Source organism: Bos mutus, chromosome 10 (genome assembly GCF_027580195.1).
Source record: "Bos mutus isolate GX-2022 chromosome 10, NWIPB_WYAK_1.1, whole genome shotgun sequence".
In the NCBI taxonomy this organism is placed as follows: domain Eukaryota; kingdom Metazoa; phylum Chordata; class Mammalia; order Artiodactyla; family Bovidae; genus Bos; species Bos mutus.
Window position 1 is genome coordinate 1,879,682 of NC_091626.1, and position 23,897 is coordinate 1,903,578.

Consider the following 23,897-nt stretch of genomic DNA (forward strand, 5'->3'; position numbering starts at 1 on the left):
GTTCAAGTGCCAAGGCCAAATTATAGATGTATTCAATCAGATGAAAATATTAGTTTTTGTATTTCTGAGCATATTTGCTTTGAAGTCATTCAAATAAGGGAGAAGGAAATGGCAACCCACTCCAGTGTTCTTGCCTGGAGAATTCCAAGGTCTGGGGGAGCCTGGTGGGCTGCCATGTATGGGGTCGCACAGAGTCGGACACGACTGATGTGACTTAGCAGCAGCAGCAGCAGCAGCAGCAGCAGCAGAAGGTTGGCTTGATTTCTTAGTTTGCTCTCACAGCCAAGCCCATCTCCACTCACTAGTCTCTGCTGCAGCTTGCTGTAAGTGGCTACCTGTGAGCATTCCCAGTACAGCTTGATGGAATCCATAAGAGGATGGGTAAGTATTGTCTTTGGCCTGCCACAGGCAGGTGGTTTAAGAGCTATCACATATCAGTCCTCTTTAATTGTGCCTAGATTTGTTATTAGAGTAGGACAAAGCCTAGGAAACTAGAAATCATATGGGAAAGGTTTGAGATACAGAGGTAAAGTTGGGGGAGGGGCCAGCATCTTACAAAAGTGTTAGTGATATACATGGTCTGAATCTCTGTACTCTTCTCTTTGTACATTGGGAGTAAAGCCATTGGGTGGGGCTGCAGGGTGGCTCAGATCTGAGAACAAACACTGACCCCTCATTCTCCACTCTTGGCTCTCACTCAACCATCTGAGGAGACTTTGGGATCTCAGACAAGGGAACGTCTCAGATTCTTTCATGATTCCATTTCTGTCTTTGTCAGAAACTTTACGGAGGATTTTTCTCAAGACCACAGCTGCAGAGGGGTTGTTTCAGGTCAGTGAGAAAAAGGGATCCACTCCTTGGAGTGAGACTAAATAAAACTGTAAAGTCAAAAAGGTTGCAGTTTTCACAGCGATCCCTGAGAAGACTCAGGGAATTCAGGGCCACTGAACCACTGTCAGCATCATGTGGTACGGACCTGACCTGGGATTCCCTTACAGCTGGAGCAAAGAACAAAAGACCATGAAGGAGCTGTCCTTTCTGAGATCTACAAGTGGGTGTCTGTGATTCTTCCCTTTGTTTCCATTTAAATTTTCATCATTTGGCCTTTATGAATGGACAGACATGAATCTGATCCTTGCTTTAAACTTTTTCTGGAGCAACAGGTGAATAGATTGCATACCTTTTCTGCTAAACCTTGAGACAGGTTCAAAACTAACCTTGTGAGAAGAGAAGGAACTAGCAGAGCCCTCAGCCAGTGTGAATCCTCCACTTGGCATCTGGGCTGGAAACTTTTCTCAACCACACTCTCAGTATTGTCAATCCACAGGTCTTTCCTCCTGAGTTCTGCCTTCATTTATGACTTTTCTCAGTGCTTCTTCAGCATTCTTTGACTTTTATCATGGTATTTGGCAAAGTTGTGTTTCACAGATGTGTTATTCTAAACATAAGTTTTCTCTTAAGCTATCTAGGAAATAGGTTTTTCCATGAACTGAACTGCAGGTCTAGAGCCATCTTTCTGGTTGTGTTAGATGGATGGGTCTCCCCTGCACCTGGAATTACCTTGCCCTTGCATGTAACCTTGTCTTTTGTTTGTAGTGGGATGTGAAAGTAGAATATGTAGTGGAATATGAAATATTATATGTGCATAATGCCCACAGTAATGACGTGTAACTTCTAGAGTGTCAGCAGATAAGTGGTCTGGCAACAGTAGTAGGTCTGGCATCTTGTCTTAATTCTCATATGTCCTTCCCCTTCTGTGATCAGTTTTTGCAAGTCCTGCATTATCAAAACATGGATTTGATAATATAACCTGTGTATATTACATGCATTACCCGTAGAAATAGAAAACTTAGAGAACACAAGCACAGGTTCCTCAAAGGTTAGGGATTATTTCACAGAATCTTTTCAGCTCTCTAACATTTCCTTCTAGAATTAACTTACTGCAATATTTTTCACCGAAACTGTGAGCCACTTCCCATTACATATGTTCTGCTTCTTGACCATAGGAAATCACATTTTTAGTTGGGTGTGTTGCTGCACAGCTAAAGACACATTTCTCAGCCTTTCCTTTGCCACTGACTTTGGCTGTGTCATTAAGTTTCAGCCAATGAGATATAAATGTAATTCTTAAGTCAAGTTTGGTGATAGAGTTCCCTTAAGAGAGTCTCCTCTATTTGCTGTCTGGTAGATGTAATTAGAAGATTGTAGGGGTTTTTACAAACAAAGATCACATCATAGGGATGACAACACAGAGGCCTGGGAAGATTGTGGGTTCCTGATGACTCTGTAGAGTCATCTCGTCAGCCCTAGATCTTTGTACTTCTTTTGTGTGTGAGAGAAATAAGACATATCTATATTGTTTAAATCACTGTCATTTTAAGATTTTCTGTTATACACTGCTGATCCTAATCTTAACTCAGAAACATCTCCCATCCACTTAATACCATTGATTCAGGGATCCATGGACAAGTATAATAATAATTTTAATAATAATTTTCAGTCTATGACTTTAAGGATAAAATGGCAAAAGTGAGTGTCATGACTCCAATTTTAAGATTAAGTTGTACAGTAATTTCTAATAGTCAGAAAAAAGTAGACCTCAGAACCATCACCCTTATTTTCTTTCTTGCCCTTTCTGTCAAGTGTAAGATTATTCAAGTCATAACCCAAGAGAAAGGTCCATGGTTACATAGGCTCTGTAGCTTTATATCCCTCATTTCCATCTTACACCATCCTACTTCTCTTATTAGCACATGCAAAATTAAATGGTTTGCTACTCAGTCAAGATTAGAGAACTTTTGCAAAGTTTGTTTCCTGGGCTTGGACTAAAGAAATGAATTAATGATTTTGTGCATAATTAATGGGTTCTAGAAAGGAATATTTGTTCAAATAAGAAATCAATTCATGAAACAAAATGCCAAAAGTTTATTACAACAGATTCAAAGTTTATTATAAGAATGACAGCAGAGCCCTTCCTTGTTTTTCAACCACATACAACAAATTTTAAACTTTGTTCTTAGTTATGGTTGTTTGAATTGTGAATATTAAAGTCACCAGCATGTCAACATTCAGAAAACTAAGATCATGGCATCTGGTCCCATCACTTCATGGCAGATAGATGGGGAAAAAAATGGAAACAGTGGCAGACTTTATTTTCTCGGGCTCCAAAATCACTGCAGATGGTGACTGCAGCCATGAAATTAAAAGACACTTGCTCCTTGGAAGAAAAGCTATGACCTACCTAGACAGTGTATTAAAAAGCAGGGACATTACTTTGCCAACAAAGGTCCGTCTAGTCAAAGCTATGGTTTTTTCAGTAGTTACGTATGAATGTGAGAGTTGAACCATAAAGAAAGCTGATGCTTTTGAACTATGGTGTTGAAGAAGACTCCTGAGAGTCCCTTGGACTTCAAGGAGATCCAACCAGTCCATCCTAAAGGAAATCAATCCTGAATATTCATTAGAAGGACTGATGCTGAAGCTCCAAAACTTTGGCCACCTGATGTGAAGAACTGACTCATTGGAAAAGACCCTGATACTGGGAAAGACTAAAGGCAGGAGGAGAAGGGAACAACAGAAGATGAGATGATTGGGTGGCATCACTGACTCGATGGACATGAGTTTGAGCAAGTTCCGGGGATTGCGATGGACAGGGAAGCCTGGTGTGCTGCAGTCCATGGGGTTGCAAAGAGTCAGACACGACTGAGCAACTGAACTGAACTGAACAGTATGTCAGAAAGGAAAAGACAGAGAACAGAGGCTATTTCACCTTTTCAAAAAGGTGAATAAAGAAAGAGTCATATGTTCGCTTAAGTACGCTCTGTTTCTTTAAGAGGCCCAACTCAATTCTCCTTTTCTATTTACATAGAGTTGAAATTAGAAGCATTCTGTAGATTAGTGGATCTATTTTATCTAAAAAGTATAAGACGATGACACTATATAAAGAAAGTCTGACTCCCTCTTGGTAATATTGACAGGCTTTGAAATATGTTAATTCTCTTGAGTCCATTTGTCCCCAAATAGTGTTTCTCTCATTGCAAGAATATGGTGGTGCCATATTATTGGCAAAGATTATTTTGTTAGAGTCAAAAGCCTATAAAGAACTAAGTAAGTATGGAAAGAGCTTGGAATATCCTTTTTCTAGAGTGAACTGCATCTGAATTATAATAGCTGCTTGTTTCACGATCATTCACTTCTAGCCCAATTCCTGATATCTCTGAATGAATTGGCAGAACACATGTAACCTTTATGACTCAGGCCACTTAATTGATCATTATAATATTAGAGAGAAAGGGGACAAAGATAGTTTCCAATTAGAATGAAAGCCAAGGTATAGTCAACTATTGATTATGTGTGATGACTTAACTGTGGTTAAGAAGAGCCTTTATGTCTAAGCTTTGATCTTTTCATTCCAGGCATGTCAACAGTCATCATTACTCAGTCAGTACCCAGTCATCACCCCGATCAGATACCCACTCCTCACCTCCTCCTGGGTGCAGCAATCATCCTAGGTAACATAGTAGGCTATTCACTAGCACTCAACAGGCATCTTTAAAGCCATGTACTGTATTCACTTGGAGCTTCCCAGGTGGCTCAGTGGTAGAGTCTGCCTGCCAGTGCAGGAGATGCAGGTGATGTGGGTAAGATCCCTGGGTCAGGCAGATCTCCTGGAGAAGGAAATGGCAAACCACTCCACTATTCTTGCCTGGAAAATTCCATGAACAGCAGAGCCTGGTGGGCTATATAGTGCATGGGGTTACAAAGAGTCAGACATGACTGAGTGACTGAGCATGCACACACTGTATTCACTCATTTATTCTTTACAATAACTCTCTGAGATTCTATTCTAGAATAGAATAACATCACTGAGGCAAGAGATTAAATAACTTGCTCAAGGTCACTCAGCTACTAAATGATACATCACCAGTAGTCTGACTTCAGATCCTGTGGTCCTAACCATTGCATACACTCTCTCTGGTAAAGCAAATAAAACAAGGAAAGCATGTTGGATAACATTCTAGTAAAACCTGACCTCATCCTGCATGGAGCCTCTCTCTTCTCAAGTTGCAGAAGTGTTAGTATCTGATTAACAGTTGCTCTTAGGTGATAATTCTTAAAGGGAATATTAGCAAACCCCTTTGGCCATGTATTCCACTTAGGAACTTTGCTTAGTGAAAGCAAGTATGAGTCATGCATTGAGAATTATGTCATCCTCAAATGAGTATCTCTCTCCAGCCTCCCCTCTGCTCCAGGTTCAGCCCTTTGAAGGAATGTTAGTGTTTATCATTCTCTGAAAATGCTCCCATCCTCTCCAAGTATTGCTGCATGAACATGCCAAATGCATTTATCTGCTCTTTAAATGAATTTCCTATACACTGTATGCTAATAACTTGAAATATTCTATCATTTTTCTCAAAGGAAAATAAAATGTCTTTGACTCTGCTTTTTTCAATCTCCTGTTCTTAGTGTGATAGTTTCAGTCAGTTTTTAGTCACTTAGTCGTGCCCGACTCTTTGTGACCCCATGGACTGCAGCACGCCAGGCCTCCCTGTCCATTACCAATTGCTGGAGTTTACTCAAATGCATGTCCGTTGAGTTAGTAATGCCATCCAACCATTGCATCCTCTGTCGTCCCCTTCTCCTCCCACCTTGAATCCTTCCCAGCATCAGGGTCTTTTCAGATGAGTCAGCTCTTCACATCAGGTGGCCAAAGTATTGGAGTTTCATCTTCAACATCAGCCCTTCCAATGAATATTCAGGACTGATTTCCTTTAGGTTGGACTGGTTGGATCTCCTTGCCATCCAAGGGACTCTCAAGAGTCTTCTCCAATGCCACAGTTCAAAAGAATCAATTCTTCAGCGCTGAGCTTTCTTTATACTCCAACTCTCACATCCATACATGACTACTGGAAAAACCATGGCCTTAACTAGATGGACCTTTGTTGGCAAAGTAATGTCTCTGCTTTTGAATATGCTGTCTAGGTTGGGCATAACTTTCCTTCCAAGGAGTAAGCATCTTTTAATTTCATGGCTGCAGTCACCATGTGCAGTGATTTTGGAGCCCAGAAAAATAAAGTCTGACACTGTTTCTACTGTTTCTCCTCTATTTGCCATAAGTGATGGAACCAGATGCCATGATCTTTGTTTTCTGAATGTTGAGCTTTAAGCCAACTTTTTGACTCCCCTCTTTCACTTTTATCAAGAAGCTCTTTAGTTCTTCTTCACTTTCTGCCATAAGCATGGTGTCATCTGCATATCTGATGTTATTGATATTTCTCATGGCAATCTTGATTCCAGTTTGTGCTTCATCCAGTCCAGTGTTTCTCATGATGTACTCTGCATATAAGTTAAATAAGCAGGGTGACAATATATAGCCTTGACATACTCCTTTTCCTATTTGGAACCACTCTGTGTGATACTTTATAAATGATTAAAACTCAGCTTTTTTCCTAGGAGGGCTAAATTAACCAAAAAATGGTTCATTTGATTTTATTTAAAAATAGTAATTAGGTAAGTTTAGTAAGTCACCAGCGTAATGAATCCGGTCCTGGAAACCAGCCTGACTTAACCGACATGCGTTAAATACAGCCTCTGAAAACCCTACCTATGAAGAAGCAAAATGCCTTATAAACACTGCGTCTGTGTCTATCCTTCGTTTCATAGATTGTAAGACTCAGAGACCTTCTACAACATAGAATCTATGTTAACCTTTACGTTTCCAAATGAGGATAGTAAAAACCAGTAAGTATGAGTGATCTAAGATTCCGCAGTTATTGGCAAAGCTAGGATTCAGACTCTGCCTCTTAGCTTTCTTCCAATCGTCTTTCCATTTCCTTGTCTCTCTGGGTTAGTTTAGTTTATAGAAAAGGCCTCGTCTGAAATCCTCAAGGGGTGTGTAGGGTGAGATGAAGACTAGGAGAGTGTCACATGCTCTGGCTCAGCCTCAAGCTCAACTTTCAGGAGCTAAGATGAGTGTTCACTAACCTACTCTCAAGAGCAGCTGTAGGCTCTTCTACTTTACGTTTTCTAGAATTCCCAGGAGAATGTGGGATGTGTGGGAATACAGAGCATGTTACTGTGCATCATGGTTCTGCTGCTTAGACACATTGATTAAAGATGCTACCTTTTCTCTGCAAGTCCCCATTGTGTTCTAGTTTTTGGTTTGCAGTTTTTGTTCTAGCTTAGCTATAGCTCTTCTCAAAGCATCCAAGCTTCTAACTCCTAAAATTCCCCCAGTCCCAGGGCCCATCCTCCTTGCATATTATTAATCCCCAGGCCCTACCTCCATCCTTCACCTTGTGAGTCCTTTCTTCCCAAATTTGCTTTCAGTTTTTACAGCTAGTCTATTTCTTAGCATCATCACTTCCAAACCAATAACTGGTTTTCTGTAGAAAGAAAGAAGGCCCTGTCCTTGTAGCCTCTGACATTCTCCAACTGTCCTCTCTAGACCCTTACTGGATTCTTGCTGTGAATGAAACCCCAACTTATGCAACAATCAGATCAGATCAGTCGCTCAGTCGTGTCCGACTCTTTGCGACCCCATGAATTGCAGCACGCGAGGCCTCCCTGTCCATCACCAACTCCCGGAGTTCACCCAGACTCACGTCCATCGAGTCAGTGATGCCATCCAGCCATCTCATCCTCTGTCGTCCCCTTCTCCTCCTGCCCCCAATCCCTCCCAGCATCAGGGTCTTTTCCAATGAATCAACTCTTCGCATGAGGTGGACAAAGTACTGGAGTTTCAGCTTTAGCATCATTCCTTCCAAAGAAATCCCAGGGTTGATCACCTTCAGAATGGACTGGTTGGATCTCCTTGCAGTCCAAGGGACTCTCAAGAGTCTTCTCCAACACCACAGTTCAAAAGCATCAATTCTTTGGCGCTCAGCCTTCTTCACAGTCCAACTCTCACATCCATACATGACCACTGGAAAAACCATAGCCTTGAGTAGACAGACCTTTGCTGGCAAAGTAATGTCTCTGCTTTTGAATATGCTATCTAGGTCGGTCATAACTTTCCTTCCAAGGAGTAAGCGTCTTTTAATTTCATGCCTGCAGTCACCATCTATAGTGATTTTGGAGCTCAGAAAAATAAAGTCTGACACTGTTTCCCCATCTATTTCCCATAAAGTGGTGGGACCAGATGCCATGATCTTCGTTTTCTGAATGTTGAGCTTTAAGTCAACTTTTCACTCTCCACTTTCACTTTCTTCAAGAGGCTTTTGAGTTCCTCTTCACTTTCTGCCATAAGGGTGGTGTCATCTGCATATTTGAGGTTATTGATATTTCTCCTGGCAATCTTGATTCCAGCTTGTGTTTCTTCCAGTCCAGCGTTTCTCATGATTGAATCTGCATAAAAGTTAAATAAACAGGGTGACAATATACAGCCTTGACGAACTCCTTTTCCTATTTGGAACCAGTCTATTGTTCCATGTCCAGTCTAACTGTTGCTTCCTGACCTGCATACAAATTTCTCAAGAGGCAGATCAGGTGGTCTGGTATTCCCATCTCTTTCAGAATTTTCCACAGTTTATTGTTATCCACACAGTCAAAGGCTTTGGCATAGTCAATAAAGCAGAAATAGATGTTTTTCTGGAACTCTCTTGCTTTTTCTATGATCCAGCAGATGTTGGCAATTTGATCTCTGGTTCCTCTGCCTTTTCTAAAACCAGCTTGAACATAAGGAAGTTCACGGTTCACATATTGCTGAAGCCTGGCTTGGAGAATTTTGAGCATTACTTTACTAGCGTGTGAGATGAGTGCAATTGTGCGGTCGTTTGAGCATTCTTTGGCCTTGCCTTTCTTTGGGATTGGAATGAAAACTGACCTTTTCCAGTCCTGTGGCCACTGCTGAGTTTTCCAAATTTGCTGGCATATTGAGTGCAGCACTTTCACAGCATCATCTTTCAGGATTTGGAATAGCTCAACTGGAATTCCATCACCTCCACTAGCTTTGTTCGTAGTGATGCTTTCTAAGGCCCACTTGACTTCACATTCCAGGATGTCTGGCTCTAGGTCCGTGATCACACCATCGTGATTATCTGGGTCGTGAAGATCTTTTTTGTACAGTTCTTCTGTGTATTCTTGCCATCTCGTCTTAATATCTTCTGCTTCTGTTAGGTCCATACCATTTGTCCTTTATCGAGCTCATCTTTGCATGAAATGTTCCTTTGGTGTCTCTGACTTTCTTGAAGAGATCCCTAGTCTTTCCCATTCTGTTTTTTTTACTCTATTTCTTTGCATTGATCGCTGAAGAAGGCTTTCTTATCTCTTCTTGCTATTCTTTGGAACTCTGCATTCAGATGTTTATATCTTTCCTTTTCTCCTTTGCTTTTCACTTCTCTTCTTTTCACAGCTATTTGTAAGGCCTCCCCAGACAGCCATTTTGCTTTTTTGCATTTCTTTTCTATGGGAATGGTCTTGATCCCTGTCTCCTGTACAATGTCACGAACCTCATTCCATAGTTCATCAGGCACTTCTATCTATCAGATCTAGGCCCTTAAATCTATTTCTCACTTCCACTGTATAATCCTAAGGGATTTGATTTGCATCATACCTGAATGGTCTAGTGGTTTTCCCTACTTTCTTCAATTTAAGTCTGAATTTGGCAATAAGGAGTTCATGATCTGAGCCACAATCAGCTCCTGGTCTTGTTTTTGCTGACTGTATAGAGCTTCTCCATCTTTGGCTGCAAAGAATATAATCAATCTGATTTCGGTGTTGACCATCTGGTGATGTCCATGTATAGAGTCTTCTCTTGTGTGGTTGGAAGAGGGTGTTTGTTATGACCAGTATAGCAAATTAGAATTTCATCCATTTCCCTACAAGTCTGGCTCAAATTAGCTTCCTTCTTCTCTGTTTCTCTTTCTTGGCATTGTAGGAGAAACACTGGGTTTGAAATCATATCATTCCAGTACAGTGATCTAGCAGCCTGAGTTCTAGGGGAAACAGTTCATTTTTATTGAGACTCAGTTTCCTCATCTTTGAATGAGAGTGAATGATTACAGCCTTAGCTACTTCAGTGGATGATTATGATGTCAAGTGAAATCATAGATTTCTTTGTTCATCATTAAACAAATATTGGCACCTATTCAGTGTCAAGATGTGGCTAAGTTGGGCGTAACCAGTTGTGACCAAACAGACGAGTCATTGCCATCTCAGATATGGAAACCATTTGTCACCTGGAAAGCAGCATGCCATTATTATTCTGTACAAATTTCACTTCCTAGAATTTCCTTGCCTCATCAGGGTTATTGATTAAAACCTTAGGTTCCATGACAGACTTGACTGAAGCACTCACGATATACCTTAGAGCCCCAGTACATGTTTGACCAGAAGAATGAAGATGCAGAAACAGAGGCGAGAACGTATACAGAGGGTACCAACCCCACGTCTACTCTGAAAAGGCTGAGAGGCTTCCCAGAGTGCTTGCAAATGAGCGTGGTGTGGGGTGGGCTGAGGTGGTGGGAGCTGCCGTCTGGCTCTGCGTCTCGGCCGGCCTGGCCCTGGCCTCGTGCGCTGTCCTCGGGGTCCCACCTTGCTGCATGTCTCAGCTGGCACAGACTCGGGGTGCGGGAATCAGCAGCAGCCATCCTAACCACCGCAATCTGCTTCCCAGACGCTGCCTTTTGGTTTATCTTAGAATACCTCAGAGAGTCTTTCTCTCCATTCCTGATGGTCCCTGAAAGATTTTTATTTGGAAGTGTGAGCATAAAAGCAGGCCTCTCATCTCCCAAAACAGCAAACGAGATAAAAACAACTTAGTAGCTATCTGTCTATAATGTGCATCCCCCTAGATTTTTTAATCAATACCAGTTTCCTGGCTGCCAACATGGTCTCTATACATTTAGGCACTATATGTTGAAGGATCACTTCTAAAATGCAATATTACAGGTTTTCACTTATTTTCTTCAGCCCAATTTATAGTAGAACCAATTTGTGTCAGCAGTTTTGGGTACTCAGCAAAAATTCAGACTTTGAGAAACATCTCTGCATGGAACTAGTTGTAAGTAAGTTAAGGACCTGTTAAACTGACTGACTAATCTTTCCCATTCTCCAGCTTTCTCCAGTGCCAGCAGATTCTGACATAAACATTTAGCTTGATGCTGATTTTGAAGAGGAGACATCACTGCAATTCAGGGTTTTGCCATGAGGAAGTCTATATCATTCTTTCTTATAAGTAAATCAATACTTGCACAATCATCTGAGATCATTCTTAGAGCCCATACAGATGGTGGTGACAACAGCCGATGAAACAAGTTTTTTTTAAAAAGTGGGGATGAAAAGGTGAGAGATGTATCGAAAGCATCCTCATGTCAGAGGCCAGTAGTATAGAATCTGGTAATACAAAAAGTCAGTAAGTATAGGCACATTCCATGCCTCAAGAAAACAAGGATCTTTCTGAGTCTTAGAAAAAGGAAAAGTCACTACACCCCTAAGCAGTGGCTTCAAATCATCCACCTCATTTCTTAACAGAAGGTACCACTTGCGCCAAGAGCTGAAGTCATCTTATTGTTGATGGGTGGCCAGGAAACCTAAGTTTGTGTGGTAAAGGCCCATCAGGCATGGAATAGACTCCAATGAAACTGGAACTATTCTTTCCAAAGTGCTACTTAGCCACCATATCTCAAGTGAGGAGCCTTAAGAAAAAGAAGTGTAAAGCATTTAAACAACAGACTTACGTTGTATCCAACCTCACCAGGCTGTGTCAAGCTGCGCCAGTGTCACAGGGAAGGGACAAGGTATCAACATCCATGCTCTGACCTGTGTCTCCATAGCAGGAAAGATTATCCAAATTTTTCATATTCAGAGTCAGTAAGACATTTCAGAGAAAGGCAATGAACTCCTACATTGTTTATTGACCTTACTTAAGCGTTTCATACCAGTGTGTCTGGCAGCTTTGGGAACTATTGTGTAAGTGGGGTTACCCAGAAGTGATTGCCAACATTCTGAGAATATTTCATGATCAAGGATTTGGCAAATTCACTGAGTGGCATTCCCTTAGCCCTTTCTTTTTTATAAACCAGATTTCAACTCTGAAACAGACCTTGGATAATTATCCCTTTTGAAAATGCAGCCCTGCTTGGCAACTCAAGCAACTCACGTCAATGCAAGGACCCATTTCCAACCCTCCAATCAGCTCTCCCATTCCCACAGGCTGCCATCTCTCACTGATACCTTTGAGAAGAGTAAACCTGGGCTGATGATGAAACAGTCCTTGCACACAAAAGGAAAAGCTGTGCAATCGACTACCTGTATTGGCTCAGGAAAGCATCAGAGGTTGCAAATTAGGCTGAAGAATGAATATCAAGTATCAAGCCCTATTGGGAAAAGCCCAGACGAGGACAAGATCCCTTGGCAAGAGCACAGGGCAGAGAGCCTGAGGCTGGGGCCGCCTGAAGGCTGACTGATATTTGATTCTTTAAATAGACAAAGAATTCAAATCCAATCAGCAGACACTCTCCAGACAGACAGACAGAGCAAGCTGCATGTCTAGGAGCAGGGTGCATCAGGGCAGGTTTCGGGTGGATATCTTTAAGCCTGTGGCCAAAATGGTCAAAGACAGGATTCTGGCCATCACTCTGGAAGGTGTTTGGGCTCCAGAGGAGAATGCAGGGTGGACTTTGGAATGTTGGCTTTGTGACAAACCAGCTAGGTGACCTTGAGCAAGTTACTTGATCTCTGAACCGCCTCGATAGCAATGAGAGCACCCTCATAGGGTTATTATGGGGACTAAAGGAAAATTGGCTGTTAAATAGAGTCTCAGACATAGGAAAGGCTCAAGAATGGGGAGGTAGAACAATTAGAGAATTCAGTTAAGAAATTCGTTAAGTGTCTTTTGAAAGCCAGATAAATATAATAAATTCAGGACCTAGGGACAGACAACTGATTTATGCAGCACACTGGAGATAAGGCTTTTTAGTAGACTGTGAATGTGGGGCAATTGAGGATCCAAGTGAGAACAACAAAAAAAAGGTTGGCTGTGTACCTCATTTCATACACAAAACTCTGTTCAGCAGTGATTATAATTCTAAACGTAAAAGGCAAAATTGTAAAGCTTTTAGAATAATGTAAGATAATACCTTCTTGAGCGCAGGAGTGAGTATGATGAGAAGCAAGGACATTGAGGGAATTTCTGGGTCCCAGCAAAGTTCACATTCTTCACTTGAGAGATGGCTCTGTGGTTGTGTACTTTGTAATTATTCTTTAAACTGCATATAGATGCTTCATGCACTCTTTTTGGTGTATAATCTCTCTCTTCTTTCACATTCTCTGCAGTTTCTATGTTTCCTATTACCGTGGTCAAGACATTTAGAGGGCAAACACTATTTTTACTGGAAAAAGAAACTGAATACATTAAATACTTAAACAGAGTAAAAACAAATATTTTACGTATGTGGGAGCACAGATAGGCAGGCTGTAAATATACAGTGACTTTGTTTGACACCGTTCTAGCTTCCATATCAGTCAGGCATGCCACAAGATGGTAACTCTCTTCTTCTTCTTTAAAAGTTTCATCAGCTACTTGTGCCCATTCTCCCCAAGTCTTTATCATAAACAGTCCTCAGGCCTTTCCTGCTTGCAGTGCCTCTTTCCCTCAAGTCACAACTTCTTTCCTGCTTCAAGAGTTTGTAGCCAAGTTGCATTTTTTCCAGTTGGTGGATAAATTTCCAGCTACTCTGCTTCGTGATACAGTCACTCAAATGCTTCCTCTTCTTTCTTCCAATTTGTCCCTCTTTCTAGATCACCAGGCCAAAATATTGATTTAGGGAATATATTCCCATCTTGCAGCCTTATCTTACCCTCATGTGCCTATTCACTTTAAAATAGCAGATTTCAAATACATATTTACCTATTTACCAGAACATGTTTGGGTCTACATTTAGAAACATTGAAGAAGAATTAACAAAATAATTAGCAAAAGAGTAATTCTTTATATTACCAATGTAAACACAAGGTTTTATGCTTAATAAACATTTAAAATAAGTATTTAGGAAATTCAGCATCAGATGAAGTATGTAAGGTAAGTTAATGTTTCCCTGATGGCTCAGCAGTAAGGAATCTACCTTCAGTGCAGGAGACACAGGTTTGATTCCTGGTTCAGGAAGATCCCCTGGAGAAAGAAATGGCAACCCACTCCAGTATTCTTGCCTGGAAAATTCTGTGGACAGAGGAGCCTGCTGGGCTACAGTTCATGGGGTCGCAAAGAGTTGGACATGACTGAGCGCACACAGCATACATTGTCCAAACAGAGACAATACCAACTGGAATCTAGGGGCACTAAGTTGGGCACTAAATCTGCCTAACACATTTATTGGTTATTTATTATTTAGTGTTTTATATGAATACTCTTATTTTAAATAGCTTAGTTTTTAATGGAAATGCAAGTTATTGGATAGACCTTTTATTCTCGTTGTTACTCCTCCCCTACCTAGAAGAAACCTACTCGGTTACTTGGCCCCCCAACACCCATATTGATCACTATCCAGTTTGCAGCAAAACTATCCAGCAGGAAACGATCCATTTCTCAGTGCCTAGAAGGAAGGTGAGGGACAGCAGGTGACATGATGGCTCTCACGATTTCCCCTCCGCATAATGTCCAAAGCACACCTTGCCTGACATAATTCCTCCCATGTCAGCGTCTGATTTTTTTCTGTAACCCTGCTCCTACCCTCAATATCCTGAATCCTGGATCTTTTAGAATTGATTTTTCAACCAACTCCGGTCCTGCCTCCTTCTTCTGGGGATGTACCCTGAAATGGTGGGCAAGTGCTGCCTCCAAGGTGCCCTGCTTTCCTGACCCTGGCATAGAAAGCAGACAGGGGGAGTGAGAGGAAAGCCATCATCAGCTGTGCTGCTAGGAGGGTCAGATGGGGCAAGACAGCCTGGCAGAAGGAACGAGGTCAAGGAGAGGCTGGGAATCAGTTGCCACGAAGTCTGGGCTATAATACTCATAGTTCAGGCAATATGATGACCCTTGCAGATTTTCCTAATGTGTGCAGTTTAGTTGCAAAGTGTCCTTTTAGAGAAAGACAGCAGAATAAGATGGCATTCCAGAGAGGATAGTAGATCAAAAAGTCATTCATTCATTCACTTGTTGATTCAGCATCTACATTGTTTCTATATTAGACCAAAAATAAAAGAAGTATAAATTGTGATCTAATAACAACATGAGACAGATCATCAGTAACTACTATATGAGAGTTTTTTGTTTTTTTGGTCTTTGTTTGGCTTTTAGAAAAGGAAAGAATTTTAAAGGGACCAGAATGGCCCAACAATGTTTTGTGGAGAGGTGAAACCTAAACTGGTACTTAAAACAGGATTCTTAAGGAAGGTAGGGGGGAGAGAACAATTCAGAGAGAGGAAAAAGCCTAAACAAAACTAGAATTCAGGGATGCGACTTGATTATTTGGAAACAGTGAAGGGACCAGGAAAGGTAATGATTGTAGAAGGAAGCAATGAGAAATAAAGTTGAGTCTGAGGGTAGCCTGCCAGGTAGAAACATGTGAGATTTTTTCTATGGGTAACATGGAATCTTGGAAAGTTGTATCTGACAGTACAAGGCAGCAAGATTCAAGGAGGAAACAGAGAGACAAGCTAGGATTCCAGGCAAAGACCAGGCAACAAAGGTGTCAAGGAACAGACGGAACCTTGAGAGAACTGGAGCGCACTGTGCCATCCATTCCACTGCAGACTGGGGCACCTGAAGACAAAGAGTATGAATGCACATCAAGCTGGGGCAGTGAGACGGAAGGAGTCTGTACAGATGAAAGAGTCTCATCATACTCAGTGTCAGAGGGCAGCCTGCTCTCCTTTTGACCGCTGGTGGCTCCACAGAGCCCCTGCTTTCCTCAAATGCAAGTGTTCAGGTAACTTCCTGACTCTGAGATAAATCATATATACTATCATTCAGGAAGACCCTTGCCCTAATTGATTGTTTTTTTCCTAGATTCGTGCTATCTTTTCAAGATGAATGATATCAGGAAGCTATCAAGATTAGAAAGAAATTTCAAAGTAATATTTTTTCACCTTTATCTCATATTTTTATTTCAATTTTACAATGTTTTATCATGTGCAAAACATACTAGAACACTGGTGTGCATGGGTATGTGAAATATATAAATATGTGTATATATATGTGTGTGTGTTTATATATACTTATATATATGAAATGCTCACCCTTCATGTTTTAGCTCTAAGAGTGAGTAATCAAACAGTGTAAAGGTAGCTAATGTATTATGGAAATTACCCTTGAGGTCAGTTCACATCAGCTTGAGTTATACCCGCTATCTAAAATATAGCATATGTGGGAAGGTGACTCATGTTATTAACAAGACCAGAGCTGGGAGGGGGTCTCTCCTCCTGAGCTCCAGATGAGGACCCTAGAGGCTGAAGTGAGCCTTCATGCCAGCAACACCAGGGCCAAAGAAAATCTCTGTTTGTGGAGGCACCAGCCGAGACTCAAATATCAATTCATGAAAATCTCTGGTGAAGAAAATTTTAGTTTCTATTTGATATAAATCACTTTTGAAAACATTCTTATGAAGTTTTTATGGGGCACACATTTTGCATTTATTATATTTTCTTGTATATGTACATGTATGTAAAAGAGAGTTTAATGGATTCCTACTTATCTATTACCTAGATACAACAAATATTAACATTTTGCTATACTTCATCTAGCCCTTCTTTCCCTCTTCTTTGAGTTTTTGATTGCTAGCATTTTAAAGCAAATCCTAACATCATGTTTGAGCAAGGTTGCCCAAATATTTTCCAGGTAGGAATAAAAATAAAGATATTTTCTTATATAACCAGGACAGGTTTGTTACCCAGACAAAATTATCAATAATTTTTTATATCATCTATCGGTCCATTTTTATATTTCTCTGTCTAAAAATGTTGTACAGCCATATTTTGGTTTGTATTAGGGTCTAAATAGGGTCCACATATTTGATGATAATGTATTTCACTCATCTCCATTCTTTTAAATTGAGGCATAATTTATGTACAATGAAAAGCACAAATCTTGAGGGTACAGTTTAATTTTTGACAAATGCATACATTTGTGTGACTCATACCCTGATCAAGATACAGAACATTTCCATCACTTCAAAGAGTTTTCTTAAGTCCCCTCCCAGTCAATTCCTACCCGCTACCCCCGAGGTTTCTCAGACGGTAAAGTGTCTGTCTGTAATGCAGGAGACACAGGTTTGATCCCTGGGTTGGGAAGATCCCCTGGAGAAGGAAATGGCAGCCCATTCCAGTATTCTGGCCTGGAAAATCCAATGGATGGCGGAGCCTGGTAGGCTACTGTCCATGGGGTTGCAAAGAGTCGGACACGACTGAGCGACTTCACTTCACTTCTTCACCCCCGAGGCATTCACCGTTTGTAATCGGCTTTAACTGTGCTGCTGCTGAGTCACTTCAGTCGTATCCAACTCTGTGTGACCCCATAGACAGCAGCCCACCAGGATGCCCCGTCCCTGGGATTCTCCAGGCAAGAACACTGGAGTGGGTTGCCATTTCCTTCTCCAATGCATGCAAGTGAAAAGTGAAAGTGAGGTCGCTCAGTCATGTCCGACCCTCAGCGACCCCATGGACTGCAGCCTTCTAGGCTCCTCCATCCATGGGATTTTCCAGGCAAGAGTACTAGCATTTCATATGAATGTTATTATAGAATATATACCGCTTTGTGTCTGGCTTTTTTTTTTGGCTCAGCTTAATATTTTTGTGATTCACCCATATTTTTGCTTCTATTAGTTATATATTGCTTTTTATTGCTATTTTTTTTTAAAATTATTGCACTGCATGGAATATCATGGTTTGCTTATCCATTTACCTATTGATTAGGTTGTTTCTAGTTTGAGATTAATATGAATAAAAGTGCTATAAACATTCTCTTTTAAGTCCTTTTAAGGATATAAGTTTTCATTTTTCTAAAATAAATACCTGGCATTGAAATTTCTGGTTCATAATATGGTAAAATGTACATTATATAAAATTATTAAGGCATTTTCCAAAGGATTTGTACCTTTTACATTCTCATCAGCAGTGCATGAGAGTTTTGGTTGAATCACATTCTTGTCACAATTTTGCATTTTCAGTTTTTAAAAATTTTAGCCATTCTGGGGTGAATAGAGGTTATCACTAACTTTTCAAATCATCAGTTCACATTCTAGCCATTATTTTTTCATTTGTTTTGTTTCTTAAAGAAATTAATTGAAGAGATCTGAAAAATGTTCTGTGTTTGACTGATTGCTTCTCATGGTGTAGTTTAATTTATTCCTGTATCCCCTTCATTTCCCGTAAACATATTCAGTGCATTTTATTATTTTATGCTTATGCTTTTATGTGGTATAATTTTACTTCTGCTTGAAAGACTTATCTGTACATTTCTTACAGGTACTATCTATTGGCAATGAATTATTTCAGCTTTTGGATGTATGAAAATCTTTTATTTTGCCTTTACAAGATATTTTAGTGGAATAAAGAATTCTAGACTGACTGTTTTTCTTTCTGTACTGTAAAGGTTGCTCCATTGATTTCTACCTTAAAGACAAAAAGTCAAATAAGATTTGAAAGAAGAAATCTGCTATCATCCTTGCCGTTGTTCCTCGGTGTGTATATATTTCCCCCTCTAACCACACTTTTATATCACTGCTGTTGAGACATTTGACTGTCATTTGCCATGCTGTAGTTTTCTTTGTGTTTCTTGTGCTTGAGTTTATTGAGCTTCTCAGATCTGTGGGTTATAGTTTTCATCAAATTTATGAACTCTTAGCCATTATTACTTCAAATTTTTTCTGTCCCCTTCCACATTTTCTCCTTCAGACTCTGATTATACTTATCTTTGGCTAGTTCAGGTTGTCCTTCAGTTCACTGATGCTCTTTTTTGTAAATCCTTTCATCCCTTTTTCATTTTAGAAAGTTTATATTTCTCTCTTTAATTACCCTTTTCTTCTGCAATGTTAAATGTAATCAATTTTATCTAGTATATTCTTAGCTTCAATCCTTTAAGTTTTCATCTCTAGAATTTTTATTTTTATATATACTATATCTCTCTCAGTATCTTCAAACGTTCCTCTAGCTGTTGACCATGTGGAACAGTGTTTTAGTAGCTCTATTAATGTCCTTGACTACTAATTCCATCATCTCCATCATTTCTGAGTTAGTTTCAGTGGACTAATTTTTTTTTTCCCCCTCTTTATGGGTTGTATTTTCCTGCCTCTAAAGATGCCTGGTAACATTAGACTGGATGCCAGACATTGTTAATTTTTCTTTAGTTTCCTAAAAATATTCATGAGCTTTGTTCTAGGACACAATTACTTTAACTGGAAACACTTTGTTTATTTAGGTCTTGCTTTTAAGCTTTTTTAGTGGGACCCAAGCAACACTTAGTCAAAGTATAGTTATGTTTCACTACTCAGACAAGACCTTCACTAGTGATATATCCAGTGCCCCATGAATTATGAGGTTTTCCATTTTGACTGATGGGAATCAACACTATTTGTAGCCCTCTATGAGCTCCAGACATTGTTTCCTTGAATCATGTTAGTGCTTCTTTCCCTGGGCTCAGGTAGGTTTCTTCCTTAGATGATTTGATCAGTACTTAACTGAATCCTCAAAGGGGACTCTCTCACGATCTTGCATTTCTCTCTCTGATTATCTCTCTCTGCTTTTGTACCCTACCGACAGGGAGGCCTGGCGTGCTGCGGTTCATGGGTTCGCAAAGAGTCGGACACGACTGAGCAACTGAACTGAACTGAACTGAATTAACTCCAGCTTGGAGTCATTGGCTCCTTCAAACACCCAACTCCATCTCCACAGCTAAGACCACTAACCTCTAGCCCGGGTTCGCCCTTGCTGAACTGCAGCCCAGACTTTCTCCAGGCAGTAATTTGGGCAACTATGGAGCTCATTTCATTTGATTTTGTTCCTTGGGCATCATTGTTCTTTGTTGCTCTGTGTTCAATGCCTAAAGAGACATTTTTCGCATATTCTGCCCATTTTTTGAATTGTTCAAAACAGGAGGATAAATCCCTGCCTTGCTATACTATCTTGATCAGAAACTAAACTTCTATACAAATTTTTAAAGTCAGCTTTATGGGATGAGCTGCTGAGAAACAGAGAAGGCAAAAAACAGACCTCAAACCACACAGGCCAGTTAAAGAGGGAAACTGTAAGACAAGATTCTTACCCAGAAAAGTATCCCCAAGTACTTTCTCCTACAAAGTGTGAACTTGGAAATAGCGTCACACATTTCACTTGAGTCTTTCAGGAGAATTAAATGAGAACTGGAAGATAAGGATGTAATGGTTAGAATGAATCCTAGGGGAGATAAAAGAAAGATGAAAGCAATGGCAGAGACCTCAACCTTGGGTTATGCATTTTGTTTTTCTACTCTGTCTTTTCTCCTTCCAAAGCCTCTGGAAGCTTATCTTGACTTCTTTGCCTTCTCGGTAAGAACCTAAGGCCATCCCATTGTGATCATTCTGTAAATTCAGTGTTCATGCAACAATATGGAACGTATATAAAGGCACACGCAGAGGTGTTCTCAGAGCAGATTGTTGAATGACTTGCAAAGTGCACCCAGAGGCATAATAGTTGCTGTTGTAACATTTGATCCAAATCAGCCAATCCATGGCAAATATTTTTATTTCTAAATCTTTGGAAACTAATATTGGCAGTGGCATGACTTGATAACACACCGAACATCAAAAAGTTTATTATCTATCCCCAACCTTCAGAAGGATTGAGTGCAGTTATTACCACCAAAATCTAGAGATTCAGCCAGGATGGTGTATAGAGAAAATGAAGACAAAAACAAAGGGCAAGAGATTCCTAGACAGAAGATTGTTAAGAAGCATGATCTTTTACTCACTGGTAGATATTTGTAGGATTTTTAAACTCCATGTTACTATGCAGATTTATTCATTATTGTTACTATTATCATTAAGTGGACCACGGACAAATGTTGCCCTCTAGGAGACATGTGTTGGGACATGAGGGTTACCCTGAGTGACCAGGCTGGGAGACCTGGTGTTCAGCAAGGCTGGTATGGGCAGACTGTCTGAGAATATCCTGCCAGAATATCACCTCCCAGGGAAACACAGAGCATCTATCCTCACGTTGAGAAATCTTTTTTTGGAGTTATTTATAATGACAAAGTTTTGTACTGTGAGAAAACCAAGTCTTCAAAGTACCCTTTAGCTTACTAAGAACCCATTGGTTATGCAGTGGTAGCTTAGAAAGGTGAAAGAAAAATAGACCCTCCTGGCAAAAAGCAGTGAGAGAAAGTGATTCTGTTTGAGCATAGCCATGATGCTGATTTCGAGAGGATCAAATAAAACTACGGAGTTAAGGGATTCCCTGGGGACCTTCCTTTTGCCCAGATTCTCAGCTTGGTCATGTCTGAAAATGAGAGACAGATGATGCATCATTCAGTTCAGTTCAGTCACTCAGTCATATCCGACTCTTTGACACCCCATGGACTGCAGCACGCCAGGCTTCCCTGTCCATCACCAACTCCCGGAGCCTGCTCAAACTCATATCCATCGCGTAGGTGATGCCATCCAACCGTCTCATCCTCTGTCGTCCCCTTCTCCTCCTGTCTTCAATCTTTCCCAGCATCAGGGTCTTTTCTAGTGAGTCCGTTCTTCACATCAGGTGGCCAAAGTATTGGGAGTTTCAGCTTTGTCATAAAATTTCTAATTCTACAGTATCACCATTTATGCAGAAAAGGACTCGTTTTTCTCTCTAGAATTGTCAAACTAATCTTCCTAAAACATCTTTTGGATCAAGTCACTCTCCAGTTCGAGATTTTACAGTGACTCGTCTGCTTACTAAATGAAACCTAGGTCATTCTGAGTCTTACTTTCAAAGTTGTGAAGAAGAGGTCTCAGTCCAGTCTCTGCCTTACTTATTTCTCACTCCTCCTGGAGAGAAGGAACACAAAAAGCTGTGTTAAAAATCCACTACACGCAAAGGATTGGTTGACATTTACATTTTTACTTAATTACCCTCATTTGAAAGGTGTCTACATTCAGATGAAGATTGAGAGCCTCAGCAACTTGCCTAAATTCACAGAGCCAGCAAGAAAAAGCCAGGATTATAGAAGCCAAGTTTGCTTAATTCCAAAACTCAGGGTCCTTTAATTGTATCTCACAGCCTGTGTACCATACTTCTTTCTTTCAATATATAAGTAATGAATGAATACAGCTCATTATAAAACAGTTAAGAAATATATTATTTTGTAGGAAAACATGTGAAAGTCCCCACTCGCCCACATGGAAATCTCAAATGCCTCCCACTTGGAAACATTGCTAACAATTTGGTGTTCATCTTTCTAGTTTTGTTTTAGCGTTTATAAATATGTATGCACAAATACACAATTGGATTTTTTTTTTTACATAAATGAAAAAAGTTCTCAAACTTCTTTTACCTAATACCCTTTCATGGTGATATATTCCTAAAGTGTGTATAACTTTATCCCAGTGTTTATAATACTTACATGGCATTTCATAGTTTGGATGTTTAACCTTTATTTGGTCGCTGAGGAACATTGGGGATTTTCAAATAAGTGTCTTTATAAACATATGTGAATCTTTTAAGGTAGATATCCAAATAGGAAAAGGAGTACGTCAAGGCTGTATATTGTCACCCTGCTTATTTAACTTACATGCAGAGTACGTCGTGAGAAACACTGGGCTGGAAGAAGCACAAGCTGGAATCAAGATTGCTGGCTTGGAGATATATCAATAACCTCAGATATGCAGATGACACCACCTTATGGCAGAAAGTGAAGAAGAACTAAAGAGCCTCTTGATGAAAGTGAAAGAGGAGATTGAAAAAGTTGGCCTCAAGCTCAACATTCAGAAAACGAAGATCATGGCATCCAGTCCCATCACTTCATGGCAGATAGATGGGGAAACAGTGGAAACAGTGGCTGACTTTATTTTTTTGAGCTCCAAAATCACTGCAGATGGTGATTGCAGCCATGAAATTAAAAGACGCTTACTCCTTAGAAGGAAAGTTATGACCAACCTAGATAGCATATTAAAAAGCAGAGACATTACTTTGTCAACAAAGGTCTGTCTAGTCGAGGCTATGGTTTTTCCAGTAGTCATATATGGATGTAAGAGTTGGACTATAAAGAAAGCTGAGTGCTGAAGAATTGATGCTTTTGAATTGTGGTGTTGGAGAAGACTCTTGAGAGTCCCTTGGACTACAAGGAGACCCAACCAGTCCATCCTAAAGGAGTTCAGTCCCGGCTGTTCATTGGAAGGACTGATGCAAAAGCTGAAACTCCAATACTTTGGCCACCTGATGCGAAGAGCTGACTCATTGAAAAAAACCCTGATGCTGGGAAAGATTGAGGGTGGGAGGAGAAGGGGATGACAGAGGGTGAAACGGTTGTATGGCATCACCGACTCAATGGACATGAGTTTGGGTGAACTCTGGGAGTTGGTGATAGACAGGGAGGCCTGGTGCGCTGCGGTTCATGGGGTTGCAAGGAGTTGGACACGACTGAGCAACTGAGCTGAACTGAATCAGGTAAAATTCTGGCTGAAAGTATTTATGTGTCTTGCTCTCACTGAGAGCATAGGCTAGTACTAGTTAATCTGTAGTCTGGTTTCGCCTCCTGAATTATTATAGAAGTTGATTATCTTCTTAACTTTATTAATCACTTGCATATTTTGTTCTATGAATTGCTTGTTAATAAGTTTGGGTTGGCTCAGTTGAGAGGGGTCCAGTTCCTTGTCATTTTCTTCTTGATTAGTAAGTCCTCCCTTCATATTACGGATATTATTTTTTGTTGTTTGGGCCCTAAATATCTTCTCTCAAGTTGTCTCCTATTTCTTAACATTCTTTATGATGTTCTTTGTCAAGTCAATTTAAAT

The 23,897-nt window shown here is 40.4% G+C and overlaps 1 long non-coding RNA gene across 1 annotated transcript; it reads left to right on the plus strand.

Annotated features, from left to right (window-relative positions):
* Nucleotides 1-15,049: 15,049 nt before the first annotated feature.
* LOC138989354 (uncharacterized) lies at nucleotides 15,050-23,329 on the plus strand. The gene is made up of 3 exons (XR_011465536.1): nucleotides 15,050-16,011; nucleotides 18,527-18,614; nucleotides 19,693-23,329. It is a non-coding gene; the product is annotated as an uncharacterized lncRNA (long non-coding RNA).
* The last annotated feature ends 568 nt before the right edge of the window (nucleotides 23,330-23,897 follow it).